The 21,163-nt window shown below is 39.2% G+C and overlaps 1 long non-coding RNA gene across 1 annotated transcript in view; it reads left to right on the plus strand.

The window, feature by feature from the left end:
• The first annotated feature begins 586 nt into the window (after positions 1 to 586).
• Positions 587 to 21,163, plus strand: part of LOC134400241 (uncharacterized) — a 338,732-nt gene continuing 318,155 nt past the window's right edge. The window contains exons 1-2 of the long non-coding RNA XR_010025570.1: positions 587 to 637; positions 966 to 1,073. This is a non-coding gene — a long non-coding RNA (uncharacterized LOC134400241). The remainder of the gene's footprint in view (positions 638 to 965; positions 1,074 to 21,163) is intronic.

Consider the following 21,163-nt stretch of genomic DNA (forward strand, 5'->3'; position numbering starts at 1 on the left):
TCTCTTCCCCCCCCCCTCTCTCTCTCTGGGCGATCTTTTTCTCCACCACACCTCATACTCTCCCGCCCCCTCCCCCATTTCCCCTGCGGGTTTTGGCCAGGCAGCCAGGCACCCGCGCGCGAGAAAGAGCGCCTCGCCACCGCCAGCCATCAAGTGGCTCGTTAAGGAAATGCAGGTGAGTGCGAAGAGCGCGGCTCGAGCGGCGGCGGCGGCGGCGGCGGCGGCTGCTACTGGTGGTGGGGATGAGCCCGAGCGAGAGAAAGAGGGGAGATCTGTATTTGCGCGTGCAGGAGTCGGGCGACGCTTTTGCATCTTGCTGTTGCTGCCGCCACCTCGCGCCTCTCGCTTCGCCAGCAGGCGGACCGGGCCCGTGTTCCTCTCTGCGCGGGTGCTCGTGGAGGGCTCGCTTTGACAGCTCCGGCGTCGACTTCCCCTGTATCCGTATCTCCCGTCTCACGCTCGCTCTCTAGCTACTCCGTTTCGGCTAAGGCGCTTCTGACTTCCAACCGCCACGCACTCCTCCCTTGCCCCCCTCCACACACTTGCTCTTCTTTCTTTCTTTCTTTCCTTTCTTTTTTCTTTTTAACCCCCACCACACGCTCTCCACTCCAGCAGCCTCAGCGGGAGAGAGTTGCAGGTACTGTCTTCTGCCCTAGAGAGCGGCAATCGGGCACCGCGCGCTCGACCCACCGAGTTATTTATTGGAGGGGGGGGGGCAGAGAGAGAGAGAGAGAGAGAGAGAGAGAGAGAGAGAGCGCTCCCACCCACCCACCCACCTCGCAATTTGATGGGAGAGGTGAAGGAGAGAGAGAGGGAGGGAGGGAGAACAGACACACACACCCGACAGCACTTTTAAACACCAGCCCTCCAACCGCCTTTCCCCCTCCCCCCGAGCCCGCAAGCTCCCTTCAGCACCGAAACAAACCTGCTGGATGTATGTGACATGTGGCTGTCTTTCGTTGCAGTTCATTCGTGGCCTTTGTGGAATAGGAGCACTGATCTTAACGTGACCGGCAGGAGCGGAAAGCCAAGACTCCTTAAGGTTTCCGGAGAGGTCCGAGCTGGCTGCATTAGTAAGTCGATTTTGGCTTTGAAGAGGGCTCTCTTTTTTGTGTTTTCACGTTTGCTGCTTGCTTTCTTGCGTTCTGTCCCATAAGCAGAAAGATGTTGTTGTCTGCATGAGCTTCAGTATTGTAACTTGGGGCGGGGGGGGGGGGGGGGTTGACAGTGGGTGGTGGGTGGGATGCATTGAGCTTCTGTTCTTTCCTCGTTTTTATCATCCTGGACATCTTAAGCTTGAAGAGTTGTGTAAAGCAATGTTGCTGCTGTTGTAGATGTACGTTTAGAGTTGGAAAATATTGGAGCATGTTCCCCCCCCCCCCGGTCTTTCCACAAAAAGCTGCTCTTCGTTAGGCACCTGAGAGAGTTACAAATAGAAAGGTAGCACTAGGTGTCAGTTCAGTCTTCTGTAATAATATATGGTAGCAATATTATTGTGGTTTTCTTGGATTTAGTTGCTTTATTTATAAACCGGTTCTCCAATACTCTTGCCTTTTGAAGGGAATTCTTAAATGTTTGGGTTTGATGTTTTCTATATCTAAGCAGTGTTTTGATGATCTAGTGCACATGCAGGATACAACTAAGACTCCTGACGTTACTTTGTACTTATATTTGTGTGTGTGTGTGTGTGCGTATGAGAGAGAGAAAGAGAGAGAGAGAGGCCGTGAATTTTGTAAACCGGGTTAAATTGTTATAAGGTAAAGCTTTGAAACAAGAGATATCATATATTGAAGCCTAAGAAAAGTCTCTGCATAAAAAAGTTTTGAGAACATTATTCCTCTTGGGTCAGGTATACAGATTGTCACTGATATATTGACTACTAGAAGAGGAACTAAGAGTTAGCAGATTCCAAGAGAAGTTGAAGTAATGAGTGATGAGCATAGTCAGACCCTCTTCCCAAAACCCAACCTAAAATAAAAAAGCTAATGTTTCAAAAATCTAATAAAACCTTTGTGTCAGTAGAAATAGAGTTGAATTGGTTTCTTTTGAATGTACTGTATTGAATCAATAACATCTCAGCATCATTTCTTATTGCCAAATGGATTTTGATTGGAATACTTTCCTCTGATACTCTTAGACTCAAATTTGGTACAGACCATGGATCTCAAAGTGTATAAAGTCATGAATATTAAACTACGGTGTTCCCCACCCCTCAAAAATAGGAATGGAAATTCTATAAGAAAGGATAAAGCAGCAGCAAAATTATTTAGTATGAATAATGCTCTCATTGCTCTAATCCTCCCAAGCTATTTAGGATTCACTATTTTCAGAATTCCAACATATTGGAGAACTTGCATTTGAAAGCATGTTCTTCCTAAACTGCCAAGTGCAAGTGTGGCTATGAATAGCCTTTTGTGAAAGTTTTCTCTCAAAGTACAGCTAATGGTTGTACTGAATCATGGAAATTTATTTCTTGCAAATTCAGCTTTTTCACTTAGACTTCTAATCAGATTTGTATACAGTGTGCTAAGGCCAATTAAGCAAAACTGGCTTGAGATATTAATATCATGAAGCTTTGCTTGGCAAATACAGTAAAGTCACAATTGCTTACAGTTACCATAAACATAATGATGGAACAGTAGGAGGACATAGGCTGCAAGTTCTAGGAAGATGAACCAATATTGCCTTCATAGTGGCTGAATCAGAATAGCAGCATTTGTGCCAGTGAAAAGGTTGTTTAATGGTGTTCAAAAATATACACAGGCAATCTTGCAAAAGCAACTCTCTTTCCAGGATCTGTTTGTAGACTACATAAGGTTATCAGTAGTTGCCAGGTAGGTAACAAATTAATGTGCTTGGCCAGCAGACTTGTTTGCTTGTTTTGCATAATATAGGAGTTAGCAACGCTAACCTTTGTTATTTGAGACTAGGGATATGTTATCACTTATCTGAAGCACTCTGAACAAACTTCTGTATGCTCTTTGAATGAGCACACATCTGATACCAATACTTAACACTGTCTTTGATCTTGCTGCTGCTGTATACATTCCCCTGCAATGTATACCCAGACTAATTATGTTTAATGTCATGTGATATATTTTGAGAACTACACATAAATATAAAATACAGGTGAACAAAATCTATTGTGGGCTAATGCAATAGGAAATAGAGGAATTGGGAAGGGGGGGCATCCCTTTTGTGCTACAAGAGGTACTTGCATTTTTGAAGTGGATAGGATAAAGTTGCTGGTGTCAGCAGTAATGCATTTCATTATGCAATTGTTCTTGTTATTCAGATCAGATAATGGCCTGATGAAATACATAAGCAGTCTGCAGGGAATGAATGATTAATTTCTCTAACGTGTGCTTACTATAGGACTTCTGACTAATAAAGTACTGTCTACCAGTTCTTGCTTACAGTTGCAGTTAGTAGCAAAAATTGTATTGTGTACTACTTGCTGTGTAGCACTCAAGTATCCTGTTAAATAATAGGGATTCCTAAATTTAGTAATTCTGATTTAATTCATAAAAACAGTGGAGGGCAATGATGACACATCAATTCATTTGTATAACTTCTGATGTTCTAATTAATAATAATAATAATAATAATAATAATAATGGAGTCATGATTCCCAGATGTGAAAATGGCATATCATACACATAATATTAATTGAAGAATGTCCAATGATTTCTGGTATACATTTATTTAATTACATTTAGACTGGAGCTAACTAAGGAATTCCACTTTGCTTTACAGGTAAAATAAATAAATAATATTTTGAACAACAGCACTAACTAGTCACACAATGCATGATTCAAGTTTTAGGATATTACCCTTGAAGACTATTGAAGGTATTCTGTTTGTTCCATACGATATAAATAAATTAGTGTTAAAGTGTGCATAGGATTCTCATAAAGCAAAATAATTTGATTTGCCACATCAGCCCAGTGAAAATCATAGTCCATGCACAGGTGAGTATCAGCTGCTGGAACTGGTTAATAATATAAGGCCAAGTTTGGTCCATTTTCAGTTACCTTTACCATCCACATTTCCCATGTAATTATTGTGGGATAAAAAAAATGGGAAATTTTGGGACTAATAGATTCATAGTATTTAGGGAATCTTTACATTTCTTTCCCTCTACCCTTAAAAAAAGTTTTGTTATATAAAAGGGGCTTTTTTTTAAAAAAAAAGTTTGCCTAATTTTCTCTTACCAACCCTCACCCTGTGTGAGGTCTGATCTTTGGAATAACTTCAATGACATTAACAAATAACTGTAATTATTTTAGGCAGAGGTAAGATAACAGAATTAATGCATTCATCTTTGTAAGGGTCCAGAAAGTTCTTGGTTTGTAATCTGTATTGCAGCATTTAATTTTTTTAAATGAAAAATAATTAATGCATGCATACACACAGGTAAGCAAAATATGGGGGGAAATCCTGCTATCATCATCATCATCATCATCATCATCATGTTTTTAATGAGCATAAAATAAAGATTATTGTTGAAATTCTAAAAACAAGATCTGTGCAGCTCAGTCTTCTGTATTTAGTTGGAAACCTCAGTTTAATGCCACTTACTTCAAAGTAAATGTGCATAGGATTGCAGCCTTGCTGTATCATGTACTTCTCATAATAAATAATGTTGTTAATGCTATAATACCATATCTATGATATAATGTATGTATATATGTTTCTCTGAGACAGCATTATACGGTAAAAAATTTAAGTTTTTTCCAGCCATATATAGTTGCTAAGGCTTCATATTTCAGTTAACAAACTACTATTATGTATACAATACCGAGCCCTACAATTTATACAAGAATACAATAATTCAGCAGAATTTTGACTATTGCCAAGTTAAACTGGCTTGTTAAATATATTTTTAAAGCTACTTCTTTTAGTAAAAATAAAAGTTCACCAAATTATGGTAAAGTTTTTGGGTATCAGCCAGTATAACTGAACATAGATCATCATCATAGTTTATTGTGTCTTAGCGAATTGCCATTAGACACAAACGGGGGGGGGGGGGGGGAAAGGAGAGAGACACAATACAATTTAGAACTCTACTAGTAGCCCATTAAGAGTTGAATAATTTCCCATACAGCCTTTAAACTTTATGGCACATATTTGTAGAGCATTGACAAGAAATTTAGATGTTCTAAAAGATACACTGAACAAAGAAGTATAATTCTGTAAATTATAGTTGCTGTTTAAGTAAGTTGGATGTCTTTTTACAAGTATTTATAAAATCAGAACACAAAGTGTATCTTTGATAAATAAAGATTACGAACAATTTTAATTATTATATTACACTATGAACAATGTTCAAAATTGATAGTTAATCTGTTACAATTAAACTGTGTAACATGTTGTCTGGAATAGCATGATATCTTATCCATTATGAATAGAAATATATGCTTTTGGGGGCCTATTTCTTAAACTATGCATTTACAAAAGCTTTATTCAGCTGATGGGGAAATCCTGTATGGTAATAAGCTCAGGATCGGTATCAGGTTCTCAGAGCATAATTTTTATCCGAAGTGAGTTGCCTTTTGGGATTATCTTGCATTAGGAATTCATGTAGTCTGCATATAGGTTTGAAGTAAAGGTAATACAGATCAGTAGTTCTAATTGCATAGATAAAAGTTCAACAATAATTGAGATTTTGTCAAAGGAAATATCAACAATGATGATATAATTTTCTTATTTTACGTTCTTGTAGTGGTTTATGGTAAATGATACAACCACAGTGAACTTGGAACATGCTTGCTAGGCCTGTAAACTTGGGTTTTAATAGGAACTGCATGCACCAGAAAATTATAATACAATTCATGAATTGTAGCCAAGCCCAAGTACCATGATGAAATATAAGCTTGGCTGCACATTGAAACTCTGTAACTCATATAACCTGAGGACTGCAAAAATTCTGTAGCATACTTTGGAAAATATAACACGCAAAGATGCAAATTTGGCCTCTGATCTCTCATTTCAATTTGCTGTTTCTTCATGTAAAAATATACTAAAAGAGGGATGCACCTACAATAGATATTTGAATTCAAGACTTTTGGCAGGCTGTGTGTGCAAATCTATGCATATCTACTCAGAAGTAAGTCCCATTTAGTTGGGTGGGGTTTGCTCTTTGGTAAGTCCCATTAGAAACAATGGGACTTCCTTCTGAAGTGCCTAGGTTTGCAAGACAGAGTAAAAAATATAGGAAACTAACTGTGTGATAGTTTAATAACACATGAAAAAATGATTGGAGACTCTCTTCTTCTCAAGAAGTTGTCATCAAATGAAGAAATGGGGGGGGGGGGAATCCTGAGTTCTTATGCCAAAGGACACAATCTATGCATGTTCAGGCAGAAAAAAACTCTTGCATCTCCCACTATTCCACAGCCAGCCATAATTCAGGGTGGCTGGAGACTCCATGCTCCAGCTGCCCTGCATTTAATACTATCAGCCTCTGATTTCAGGGACTGCCAACTATCAAGATATGACTGCTACCTTAGGGGGCAATCTTATGTATATTTAGACAGGAAAAAAGGTCCTGCAACTCACAGCATTCCACAGCTGGCTGATAAGTATCAAATGCAGGGCAGCTGGAGCATGGAGTCTCCAGCCACCCTGAATTTTCCCAAGATGAACAATTTTGCCCAGGGGGGAGGGACACACATCGGAAGCAGCATAAAGCAAGTTACATGGTCTCCTTCACTTCCCGCCCATGGGACTGCCCTCCGTTTCCAAACGCAGAGACATAACCAGTGCAGAAAGAACTACACTGGCCACTAGGGAGTGGGGAACACAGTTTCTGGGCTCTGAGGTCGGAACCCTGGTTCTGACCTCAGATCCCAGAAACTAAAAAATTCAATGACCCCAGATGCTGTCTAGGGGATATAGGATTGCCTCCTTAGTTTATTAAGTCCTGAAAATGATACCTACAAGAAGGAGCTGATCAAATGCTTTCAGAGATGAATTACACATGTGCCTGTGCTCACATCATTTCCCTCAAAGTCTGAAAGCCCCAGCATCAAATGCTTATCAAATTTTAATGGAAAATAAATAACTTAGTGTCCACTCAGAGAATACGCCCTACTGAATGTGTTCCTCTAGATACATGTTCAAACTTGTACACATTCTCAATATATGTGTTTGTTAAGGGATGTTTTAATTTTGACAAGAGGACATCTGGAAGCAGGAATCCAATGACTCACACATGGGCTTGCTCTCAGCAGATAAGGAGGGAACTGGATTGTGTGGAAATTATCTTGGTTCTCTCAGAAACGTAATCTGAGGACTCTGGTGTTTAAAGCTAGGATGTGGACATGGGATGGGCTTGTGAGTGTGAAGAGGTCATGGGATTGGCTTGTGGACATGGGATGGGCTTGTGAGTGTGAAGAGGTCAAGAGATGGGGATTAAGTAAATTAGAGTCCCTAACACTCTTGGGAACAAAAAACAAAGGTTTGCACTGAGCTTGTAGGATTGGGGGAGGAAAGAAAGGATTTTAGGGAGGTTTGTCCTAACATGAGGTGGTGCATTCATGCTGTTCTTGATGCATAGCCAAAGCAACAATGGGAGCTAAGCAAAGGTGATTATCTAGGGTGACAATAGGGAAAGGAGGACAGGGCTCCTGTATCTTTAACAGTTGAAGAAAAGGGAATTTCAGCAGGTGTCATTTGTATGCATGCAGCACCTGGTGAAACTCCCTCTTCATCACAACAGTTAAAGCTGCAGGAGCCCTGCCCTCTTTTGTAACTGGTCAAGAGGGCAGAGCCCCTGCAGCTTTAACTGTTGTGATGAAGAATAAATTTCACCAGGTGCTGCATGCATACAAATGAAATCTGCTGAAATCCCCATTTCTATGCAATTGTCAAAAATACAGGAGCCCTGTCCTCCTTTTCATGTGGTGACCCTAACCAGGTTATCTAAACCTCAGAACAGATTCATTCCAATTTATAGAATTTTGTATACTTCCTCTTGTTTCCTGTTCTAGAGATTTACTATGTAGGATGGGACGCAAAACACACTGTGCATCAAGACAACTTCTGTGGGACAAACTGTCTTGACAGCAATGGAGTAAAAGGGAAACAAAGGATGAGCTCCCTCAAAGAAAACACAAGTCCTGGCCACAGTTCTTCCCACTAGTTGGCCAGGGAAGGTTCTGACAAAATACAGTTCAATTAGACCAAGTAGACAAATAGAGGACTAAACTGAATATCCTTCAAATCACGCTTAGCAGAGCTATATGTGATTGGCTTCTTTACCTCAGTGTAAGCACATGTGAATCCATATTTGGAACATGGCATTCTGGGTGGTAGGTTTATGCTTTGTCCATTGCTTTCATCGCACACACACACACACACACTACACAGGGACGGAGGAGTAAAAAAAAGAAAAGAAAAGAAAAATGCCTCTACTGAAATCAATGAAGGCATTTTTCCTGTTTTTAACCCTCCCAATGGATGTATGGAAATTTGGCATAAAAATTGGGGGGGGGGCAGCTTAACCTTCCCCCCTCTTGGAGCACCATGGTCTCAGTCCAAAACAGGACCACATGCACTTACTCTAAAGTACAAAAAACAATCACACATAGTTCTGCTATACACAATTAGAAAAATGTTTAGTCTGGCCTACGTACACCAAGGTATGTAGAGTAGGAGGCTAGAAGAACCTTCTGAACATAGGATAAAAATTCAAACATACCTCTCCCAGGGCACCTGTAGATAATGTTTTGGCAGTGTTGAACTCCTGAGTCTCACTGGGTGAAGGAAAAATATGTCTGTTTAAAAAGGGTTGCAGTGGATCTCAGCCTGTGGCTAGGTGAGAACATAAGCAGCGAGACTCATATGAGATTGGGCAAAAAGTAGCAGTAAAGTAACAGAACTGCAGTGCCCCATGCCCTAGTTTCTCTTTGGGCTTGACTATGGGACACCAGGATCTGTTCTTCTGTAAACAAACTCCTTCCAAAAGGGGTGGTGGTAAGGAGATCTGGGTGGGTTTTGATAGCATGAACCCAGATAGTACTGGTCTAACAGCTAGGAATGAGACTAATTGGTAGAGACTGTAGAGTTTATGATCCACTGTAGTGACTACAGCCCTTTGCCCTTTGAACAAATGTTTCAAAAGAACCAAAGCATCTGTAGTTTGACATCACAAAGAAATTGGAAGAAGACTTCCAGGTGGCAACAACAGCCATTCCAGGCTGAAAGAATTGAGAAAATTCCTCTCCAGAGTAATCTTGTTGTCTATAAAGAGAAGGTAATGGGTGCTCCACAAAGAACGTGTTGATCCTGCAGCTATCTAAGAGTTGAGTTGTTTTTTGGGTTTTTTTGTAGCACTGCAAACCTTTTCAATATATACTTGGATATTGATCTGATTATGCATCAGGAAATCACTTCAAGGTGGCACATGCATATGTAATAATATTATTTTGCTTATCTTATAGCTGTTGAATACTTATAGTCCCACTTAAGTTGGTATTGCTGGATTTGACCTTACTTTCATGAATAGCAGAGCCATTAAGTAAAATCACTTGGCTGTCACCTTTTGCTGCCTTGGCTTTGGCAAGGATTTCTTGAAGTGTCTGTCTCTCTTTTGGGTCACCAAATTTTTTTGGGAACCTACAGTGCTTATCCTACTATGACCTGACTGCTAACAGAATATGTCTGAATGACTTGCATTCAACCCATTTGAAAAATCAATGAACAGGTAGCAAGAGTTAATTTGTGTCAGAACTAAGTGTTGCAAATGCTCACACCCAGAGTGTATGGTAATTAATACATGGCCATTCATTGATTGTATGAATGACAACTGGAAGTGAATGCAAGACAAAACTATTTCCAACTAAATGAGGACAGCAGAATAAATGTTGATGAACGTTCTGAAGAATTTCCCTTGCAGATGAAAAGATCATGTGACTTAGGTTTAACCCCATAGAGCTACAGTAATTAAAGATATGTATGGGGAAATTTCTAAAGACTAAAAATCCTTCTCCCCACTCTGGTTTGGCAGTTCCAGGCACTTAGCTGGATGAGTGCCTATTAGGCATGGCTGCGATTCATAGAGATGGTTAAGCCAATTTCCGGGTCTGATCCATAGTGGGAATATTCACATTGGGGACAGGAGGTGACATGGCACAGAATGGGAAGTACAACTTCTTATTTTATGTGTTTATTTTATGGTGTGTGTGTTTTATTCTTTTTCTAAAGGGTTGTGTGTCTGTGTGTTTGCATGTTGTTGTTGGGTTTACAGTTATATGTTCACATACATACAGTATATGCAGAGTGCTACAAGGCTCTATTATGTCATCTTTTTCACATCAGTTGAACACTTTTTTATTTTCCCAGGCTTTTTAGCTCTTCAGTTTTAAAAATTGTGTCAGTGCATTTTTAGATATTTGCACTGCTGCTGGCTTTTATCTTGGTGTTACTACTGTTTCTTCTGTTTCAAGCATATGGTTTTATATTATGTTTTACTTTGGGCAGAATCCAATGCTGTCCATCTGCTAGCAGACCTGGCCAATAATTCTGGTCTGTATATGCCCCCCCCCAGTTCTGATCTGTAAGCAGCCACTACTGCTTGTAGAATGACAATTTAGGGCTTCCAGAGGCGAGGTCTGAATCTAGCAAAAAGGTTCATTTCTGGAAGGGGGCAGGTTCTCAGAGCTCCTTTAAGTGAGCTCCATCAACCTGCCCCTTTCAGAAATCAGCATTTCCTCTCATTTTGGGTTGTCTCCAGAAATGCTAAATCATTCACAAGTGGTAGGGGGCATTTCCAGATTGGAATTGGTGGGGGTGGCTGTGCACACAAGGGCATCATTGATTTCTGCCCGATGTTATTGTATTTTATGGTTTTAAGTTTTTCTTGTAAACTGCCCAGAGAGCTTCAGCTAATGCATGGTATAGAAATGTAATACATACATACATACATACATACTATGCCAGCACAGGAAAGAGCCATGATGTGGCTTGTATTGCTAGCTGTCTGCTGCTAAGCTACACAGATTCACAGATGTCATGGATCCTCATTAAAACTAAAAATATACAATCTCACGTTAAAAATGTGCTTAATATGTTTATAACAGCCAATGAATTTTCCATTGAATAAGATGATAACAATCTATTTATAGTTCTAGATAGAAAGAAACTGTCCCTCAGCTTTGTGGGGTGGCGTTTTCATGGTCAGATCAGCAAGGGCAAACACAGGGCAGAAATGTCGTTTCTCAACTCACTTCCTGCTATTAGATTCGTGGTAGATGGAATGATAGTTTAGTTTTAAACATTTTTTTCACTATTGGCTTTATTGAAGAGCTTGGAACTGCAAAGGGATCCTTCCAATGCTTCTGTAGACTTGAGAGGAAGGTATTTTCACATAAGCAACTGCACAATATCCTCCCCTGCTATAATCTCTAGATTAACATGGTTGTGCTACTGTTTCATACCATGGTTCTTGGTTTGCTTGGGAGAATTTTGTCTGCCTTGAACTTGTATAAATAATCCACTTATTTGCTGATTGACAGAGAGGAGTCCTCATATAGCAGGCAAAGTGCGAACCCTTTCCAACTGATGTACGAAGTGGCTAATATAAGAAGACACCTTTGTCATCTGTTCCTATAGCAAAAGGCTTCCAATTCTTTTCCAGTATAAGTAATTCTTCAAAGTGCCTCTTTAAGTATAGACTAAATGGTGTACACCGCAGCAAATACTGTCATGTCACTGATGAATAATGTATGCTGTTGAGTGGACAGTGAAACAGAATACTTCTTTTGTCTACAAGATGTCCCTAACCATATTAATTTTCCTGAGATTCACTTTTTAATGTCTATATAAGTCTGGTAATCTTTGCACACCATTATGACATGGATTTCTATGATAAGCTTTTCTACTGCTCTGAACCCTTTTTGATTTTTTTTTTTTTGTAATTTTTTCATTTCAAGTGAATTTCCATTGAGCTAAAATAATTCCACTTTAATAGTGCTAATTTGGTTTATTACTGAAATGCAATGACATTTGGTGGTGATTATTGCAGTTAGGGGTTGTACACCAATTCTTGATGTTCCCGAACAATGTTGGTTATACTAAACAATCTGAAAATACATTATCTTTTCAGATTATTTAATATAACCAACATTGTTATAGAAAGTTTCCCTATGGATTGATTGCCCTTCTCATTGCTTTAAATCACAGAGAAAGGCAATAAATGCTGATTAATTGCTGGAGGGGAAGCTTGATAATACAGAAAGTACTTACCAGTCTTACTTTAAAACACACCATTCTCTTGATTGTTGTTCTCCATAGCTCTGTACCTAGGTTGAGCTTGTTTTGGTACACCTTGAGGGCTCAGATGTGAGGAGGCTTGTTATAGTGAATATGTTGGAATGGCTGTCATATGGTGGTAGTATGAGCTTGGTAATGTGGACAGTAAGATGGGCTATAGTAAAAGGGATGGGTGAACGCCAACCCAAATCTCCCTTCCCACTTTTGCACCACTTCTTTTCCTTGGACCCGGCTTTCTAGCTTTGTGTCCCTTGTAATATTTACTCTTTTTCAGTGCCTTTTTGGCATCTTTGTCTCAGATGTTCTCTTCCATCTGTCATATTCAGCTATAGCCTGTCCCTATGGTCAGTTTAGATTCTGTCAAATAATAGAAATATGTATAAATGTTGTTTACCTCTGTGCTGTTTGCTGGCCACTTCTCTCTAAACTCCTTTGCACTGAGAATTGTTAATCATAGCAGTCCTTACTGCTGTCTATACTGTGGGGTGTGCTGGGCATGGAAATAGTCTTCAGATGAAGATGAAGGCTAGTATAATGTTGGCGGATGTTACAAACACAAAAATTGTTCTCCGAATCATGGGGAAACAGTATATCCCTAATCAAAGTTTGTGGGTTTCTCAAACCACAGTCTACAACCTTCCATACTAAAAATTATTGCAGAAGATTTGAGTTCTTGGTTCTAAAACTGTCTGCCTCAAGGTGAATGAAAAAGATTGAAGAAACGTATATTTTGCTGATCTAGGATATGCCCAACACTTCAGAAAGAAGAATGGAGTTTTGTTGATAGTTCTCTTCAACTAATGCTGGCGAATGAATGTGAAGAATTACCTCCATGTGTCTTGGAAAGTCAGACATCTGTATGTTCAGACTACCCAGATGAAATTCTGTGTTGTGAAAACAGAAACATTCCCATTGTGAGTTTACAAAGGATTACAAGTTATAGTGCCATCAAGGAGCCTACATATTCTGATAATCTACAATCCCCCCTCACACACATCCACTGCAGTTTTGATGCCATGCTGCTGTTGTAAAGACTAGAAATTAAGTATGAAAACACAGTAATAATAATTGCCTAAATGGAAATATGTTAAATGTCTTCTTCAACACTTACAAAATTTAACATTAAAAGGTATGTAGACCATTTTGGTATGATGAGTGTCTTCATTAAATTTAATGAGAGATTGAAACTGCAATTTAACATTTTAAATAAATCTTGAAAGAGTATGAGGATGAGAAGATTGGCTAGCGGTGAGTGAGAGAAATAGAGAGAGAAAATGGACTGACCAGGGTCTTTAGCCAGAGATGACTTAAAGAAGAAAGAAATTTTTCCTTATTCAAAATCATTACATATTGTGCTACATTTTCCAGATGTTGTATTTACTATTTGCAGCTTATCCCATCCCCTTGTTTGTATCCAGTGGCTGGGCTTTCTGTGAATTCATGATCAAATGCACTTATCCTTTCAAATCTTAATACTGCTTAAGAAAGGGTCATGGACTTCATAGAATAAATGTAACACAACAGTCTTAACTGCTTTTGCAAAATAAATGCATTCTGAAAGTTATTAATACTTGCACTCGGTTGAACCATATGAAGTTTTCCACAATTTCAGTAGTGCTTCCAGAATTGTTGTCAATGTCTCTCAATGATATAACAAAACCAAATCTGACTGAATACATAGTATCTGACTTCAAGGATACAACCCTGCCCCACAACAATATGCCTACTTTAAGAAGGAGAAAGAATTGCAGTAAGGGGAAAGGTAGGGCAGGTGATGCAGTCATACCCAGAGATACAATGGTGCCAAACAATATTGTTCTAAAGAGGTAAATATTTATACAAGATATATTATATTGGCAGAGGTGGATCCTTTACATAAAAAAAATACTATTTTGAACCACCAATTAAATTGGAGAACATTTTGCACTGGCCTAATAAATTTGAGATGTCAGTTTTATGTTTTGGTGTGAGGAGCTCATACACTGTTCCCCCCCCCCTTTAAATGAAATAGATGATTTATGAAATACAATTAAGTTCCAATGAAAATGTTGGAATACAGGATGAGGTGTGTCTTGTTTCTATATTATTGATGTGCTGACCGTTGTATATACAAGATTTAAAATTTTCTAGCATCAGTGTTTTTATTCTAAGGCCTTACTATTGATTTAAACATATAATAAACCCAACGCTACTTGTATCTTAGAGTAATAGTCCTACTTTTAGTAGGGTGTATATAATCAGGTGTGAGATAAACTGTGGAATGTTTGTTTGTATTGAATAGTATATGTGCATTTTAGAGAGTCCTTTGCAGATGGAAGGTGAAATAAAGAGACGAGACAAGAAGTTGGATTTAAAATAGGGCCACATTTATTTATGAATACCTGCAAAGGAAGATGAAGGCCTAGGCAGGCATCCTATCTTGACCAATGTTTTGGCCATAATTGGGATCGGGTGATCCATTCATATCCCGACTGGTGATGTGTATCTATTGCCACCCAGCAGAATTTCCCTTTTGGGGTAGGTAGGCCTTCTGATGTCACTCTCCCTCAGGTTGTAAAACTCTGAGTAAGGTTGGCCTAAGAGGTAACCCTTATCCCATCATCTGGTGCTGCAGGACTCCCAGCTGTGGGTCTCAGGTATTATCAATCATCACAATGGTGCCTAAGAATGCTCACCAACCTTAACCTTGCTTCTGATGCCCGCACACCTGCCCCCAATCAAAATGGGATCAAATTCAACCAATTAGCCTAGTTAATACTCCCCTGCTATCTTACAGTGTGAAGTAGGCAAAAAAAAAAAAAAAAAAACCTCCCAAAAGAAATTATTGAGAGCAAAAAGAATCCTACTTCGCCCCTGAGGGGCAACCAGCGAACCCATACTGTCTACAGGGAGGGAGGGAGCCACAAAAGACACAGAGAAGGCTGGGGAGGGGAAGCACTCCATAAATATGATTTCCAGTCCCCTCCCCACATCTGTGGTGCCAAATGGAGGCAGCCAAAGGCTATCCTCCATGTCTGTTTCCCCACCCCCCACAATTGCCTCACCACACCCAGGCAAGCTCGGTGTGGTTGTAAGGCCTTTATCTGTTTAAATAGTGATTTCCTTCATTTATAAAGTAGTGTGGAAATGTTGCAGTGTATTTCTTCTTCAGAAGACCTGCATATAGGAATGTTTGAAATGTCTAGATGAATTTAAGAAACATAAAGTTTTCTTCATGTGTTGCAACATTGCAGGAAGCCTTTTCTTAATGACTAATATACAAGTTCATTGTATATTTTGCTTCTTTTAAAATCTATTTTAATGTCTTTTATTCTGTTTTTATTTTATTTTATCTTGTACACCACTCCAAAATTTTGAATGGGGAGTGGTATATAAATATTGCAAATAAATAAATAAATAAATTGCAGGTGAGCTGTCAGTTAGCTAGAACTGAATGATTGATACAATGAAGATGAGAAGTGTTAAGTGGGTTCTGTCCATCACAGAGTTTCCATTTGTGCTCTTTTGATACAATATTGAAAAACACTGTGTAACTGCATTTAATGAGTCACAACCAAATCAAGCAAAGATTTTCTTGCTCTTCCCATTCTGTTATTCTGTAAATTGATTCCTATGTTCAGTTCCAATCATGATGGTTAGAGATAGTTAAGGTCAACCAAGATGGAATGGTGGGAGATGTATGATTTATTTCCTGCAGGCTTTAAAGGAAAACAGCTGGAGATTGGGACAGTTGGACTAGAACCATCATGTTAAGAGAGCAAGGTTAACCATCTTCCATCTGTGCCATTTTCCTGATTATAAATTACCACGAGGGTTTGATCCTATGCATGTTTAGACAAAGTCATATAATTCCCAGCATTCTTCAGCCAGTGTGAGAATTGTAGATTTTTTTTCTATCTAAAGATGTATAGGATAGTGTCCTGAGCTGATATTTGCCCTGCAGGGGAATACATTCACACAATTATTCATTTCATGATGGAGGTTTTTCACAATGTGTGTGGGGTGGGGGTGTGTACATGAAAATGGTACAGTGGATAGAACTTTCAGTACCATGATCTTTCAGCTACTTCTAAAAAATAAATATGAGAGATCCTAATCTGAATTTCCCACCATCTCTAGTTTGTACCTGGGAATTGAGAATATTTCTAATGTGTGTTGTACTTAGTGTCTTCACAAGCTGGATTCCCAGTTTCACTTTCACCCAAGCAGGAACACTGTTGTAAAAATGGCTATACTGTGAGACTTTATCCAAGTGAAGGTAGACAAGGACAGAAGATGAATCATTGAGATTGGCAGAAGATGCATCGCTATGGTTGGCAGTGGAGGAAGACAAGCTATCTGTCAGCCACCGTGTTATATAATGGGCAGGATGTGAGCATAAATTATGGAAAGAGAGATGGAACACCCACGACATTCAAAGGGGGACTTGCTTAAAAAGCTGTTGTATCTAAAATGTAAAAAAAAAAAAAGCCATAAACCTAGAGGGAATAGCTAAGGGTGGTGGACATAGGTCTATGTCTAATTTTGCCACACTCTACTTCCTCTATGAAATCATAGAAAAGGGATGCTATGACAGCCTCACTCAGGACCCTGCCTGTTTCATGGATTCTTTGATTTGATATATCCCATTAAAGGCTTAATAAAGTTATGGATAGCTTTTGCTCCAAGCAATGGCAGTGTTGAGATGTGGTATAGATCAGGAAAATGGGAAGTCATGTGAAAAGGAGAAAAGATGAAGGAAAACAAGACAATGTACCTGTTGCCACTGACTTACAATGTACTGAGCAGAGGGTTGGACTCGATGGCCTTATAGGCCCCTTCCATCTCTACTATTCTATGATTCTGTATGCTGAAGAATTAAATATAATGCTTCAGCTAGCATCCCTTCTTTTTTGTCACAAAGTGTTTATACTCCCTATCTCTGCTGCTGCACTACACACAGATCCTCAGATCAGGGTGCTGGCCTCTTCTCTATCACTATTAGATTGTATGAAAAACTGTTTGTTTTTTTATCAGGATTTACCCAGTTCACATCTTCAAGATAGAATGCAGAAATGGACACAATCTGCAGTCGAAGTCTGTGCATTTCTAAGACTGCAATGTGATTTGTGTATGAAAAAAATAGGTTCAATAGAATGCCTGCGTTTGAAAATGCACATTAAAATAAATGTGCACAAATAAACTTTAATCTTTGGAAGAAGGATGCATAATTTCAAAATTGTGAAATTATTGATGTGACCATTTGGAAAAAGTATGCAAGAAAATACACATGGACTTCGAAGGGAAAGGAAACAACAAAACTCACAATCTCATATGGACTTGAGTCACAACAAGCTTCAAGATGGAATTTGGAGTTCTTCAGTACCTTCCTTGTTAGATCCATATGGAAGGTTGAACAATATCCTGCAGTAAGTTCTTTAAGGGCCCAATTTACCAGAATTGGGGCAAATAAGCTACAATCTATAACATTATCTGTGCAAGCGGGTACAGGGGGTGGACAGGACATAATTGATGAGTACATCATCACCTGTAGCATATCTACACTCTCCACACAACTCCATGAGATACATTAATCTAGCCTTCTTTACCCCATTCTCATTCAGTTGTGACTAGGATGAAAGGTTAGTTACATAGTTCTTGTACAGGAATAATAATCATGTGGGGGGTAGAAACTCCTGTCCCCCTTCTAAAGTTAAAGTGCCTAGACAGTGAACAGTTTAGAACTTTGGCAAGAGCTATCTGTCCTCTGGAGAAAAGAGAGAGAGAGAAAGAGGTGAGGAGGTGGCCCAGCACACTTTTGTCTCTGATTCCACCCAACTGTTGGCTTCAGTCTTGCTGACTACTGGCATGTGCCACCTTGATGGAATGTGGCCCTGAACAGACCCATGAATCTTATTAGGTGATCTTGGTCACATTAATATCTTTTAGCAGGGTTGTAAAAAGGATGGGATTGGTTAGGGTGACCATATGAAAAGGAGGACAGGGCTCCTGTATCTTTAACCATTGTATTGAAAAGGGAATTTCAGCAGGTGTTATTTCTATATATGGGGAACCTGGGGAAATTTCCTCTTCATCACAACAGTTAAAGTTGCAGGTGCCCTGCCATCTTTTAAATCTGGTCATTCTAGTATAGCTCCTGCAGCTTTAACTGTTGTGATGAAGAGGAAATTTCACCAGGTTCTCCATATATATTCTTTTCATATGGTCACCCTAGGATTGGTCGTCAGGTCCTCAAGGGGAAAGAGAAGATGAAACATAATTTAAAAATTGAAATACACCTATTGTTTTTGGTTCCTTTTATAGAAGGGGAAGTTCTTCAGTACAAGAATCTTACTAACACTCCTGCTCTTTTTCTGCTTATTTTTCTAATAGCATGTGAGCATGCAGTCTGAAAAGCAAAATAAAATAAAATGTTATGCCTTTACAACTAGGGATTTTAAAACAACTCAGTAGCCATGAATAGTCATGGGGATTTATTAATATTAGACACATTTTGATCAATATCTGATGCATGATGTACTCCCATTCTCATAACTTCAAGTGTGAATGCTGTATGTGCAGACATTAGTGAATAGGACCTTAAGTGTTAATTGGATTATTTCTCTCCCAAACCTCTAATGTGTGTGTCTTCCTCCCCAAGGTCCTTTGGTTGCCTGCTGAGTAACTTCAATGTGTATTTAGTTGTAAATGAGAAATCTGAACTTGTAGAAAGTGCCAGACGGAATGGCTCTGTGATGCAAACATGACCACTAGGGATTGCTCGGCTGCTTAGCTGCTTGTTACAAGAATAGTTTTGTCTTCTGGCACTGAAGATTTCAAAGAATAAATAGTGACCTGGAAGGTAATATTAAAGATTAAGCTAACTGAATGGAATGTTGCTTTAATTGGGATAGGGGCCATGGCTAGACCAGGCCTATATCCCAGGATTGTCCCGGGATCATCCCTGGGCATCCAAATGACACACAGGGGATCCTGGAAGCAGGCAAGGACAACCCCTCCATTTGTCTGGGATAATCCTTAGGTCTAGCTAAGGCCACCGTCTGAGACTGAGGGTGATTTCGGAGGCTGAAGCTAGCACCTCACCTTCTAAACTATCTGTGGTCCTGTGTATCAATTTTGAACCTATTATACACTAGTAATCCTAAAAGCAGCCCTTCTTAGATAGGCAGTCTGGTCTCTGGATTGGTGAGTTCGGAATAAATACTGGGAGCCGGCCCCATCTGGCCAACAAAGGAGAACTTCCTGCCTGCTGTTCTGTAGACCCATAGCTTCAGCTTACCCCGATAACACTTTAGGTGTGCCACCCATAGTCCTGCCCTAGTGATGGCAAGCTTAATAGCAAGCTTCCTGTCCCCTTACCAACAAGGAAAAAAGCAGCACATAAAGGCTGACCTGTCATTGTATTTGCAGGGGGTAAAGGATCATCTATGCCAAAGAAACTTTGCCAATTCTGTCCCAGGCTTACCTTAACTGCCCAGGAGGAGCTTACTCCCACACCATGTTCAGAATAAGAGAGCACATAACCCAAGCCTGCCCTATATAATATTGTCCTAATTTCACCATCAATTTCTGAACATCTTGAAAGCAAATTCAAGTTAAGGTTTAGTTATCTCAGGGCTCCTGTATCTTTAAAAGACTTGTAGAAAAGGGAATTTCAGCAGATGTCATTTGTATGCATCCAGCACCTAGTGAAATTCCCTCTTCATCTCAACAGTTAAAGCTTCAGGGGTTCTGCCCTCTTGACCAGTTACAAAAGAGGGCAGGGCTCCTGCAGCTTTAACTGTTGTGATGAAGCAGGGATTTCACCAGGTGTGGCATGTATACAAATGATACCTATTGAAATTCCCTCTTCATCACAACTGTTAAAGATACAGGAGCCCTGTCATCCTTTTCATATGGTCACCCTACATTTTCAACAATAATCTGAACAAACCATTAGTTTAGGCATAAATTTAGGCAGAACTTTCAAAAAGGAAGTAGCAGAAAAGAAGAAACATGAGTCTAATAATGGCATCAAAACATTTCAGTTGCTTTACATTTGCAAATCACATGCTTTGTAGCTTCCCCAACATAACAAGCATTTTTATCATTAACCTATGTCTATTTTTGTTGTTAGCACACTATCCATCATAAATTTGTTAATTAACAGCTTAAAGGTTGGAAGGTTTTAAGTTTAACACCACATACCATATATTCTGTGAATTTTATTTATAGAGTCTAAGGTGTTAATTAAGAGTTTGATTTGACCTCAAACTCTCATAGTTCTGCAAAGGTATCTCTTTCCAAAAAATGTTCAGTCCAAGAATTCAATGCTATAGCATAAGAATACTGATAACATTTAATGCTGATGTTAACATATGGTCTAATTAAAATTATAAAAATAGTTTAGAATTTAAATAATTAAACCAAACTGTTATATGGGCGTTTGAAATATTTGCGTTTCTGGATGCTTTTTCTCCTTGACAACATAACAGTGAAATCTTCCATCACGTCTGTTCCTTTAAAGTGCAAATTATTCAGTAAGCAAATGGTACATTTCATTTAATATGAATCCCTGAAAACCTGTTCAGAATCATGTCTATCCTGGTTTCAGTATGAGGCCACCAAACTATTGTATTCCCAAAGCTACCTTTATTACAGACCTTTGAATGAATAGACTGACTGTGATGCCTCATTAGGTATAAGAATAATGTGGTACAGCTGTGACATACCTCTGAGTGGTCTTCCATTTACTGGTATGAAGAACTAAGACTCCAATCCTATGCACACTTACTTAAAGTAAAGTTCATTGAACTCAGTAAGCCTTACTTTTCAGTAGCTGTAAATGGGACAGACCTAAAAGATGGTAAAACCATATGTTTTCATTAGGCTCTTAGTCAGGGCACTT

Source organism: Elgaria multicarinata, chromosome 6 (genome assembly GCF_023053635.1).
Source record: "Elgaria multicarinata webbii isolate HBS135686 ecotype San Diego chromosome 6, rElgMul1.1.pri, whole genome shotgun sequence".
Lineage (NCBI taxonomy): Eukaryota > Metazoa > Chordata > Lepidosauria > Squamata > Anguidae > Elgaria > Elgaria multicarinata.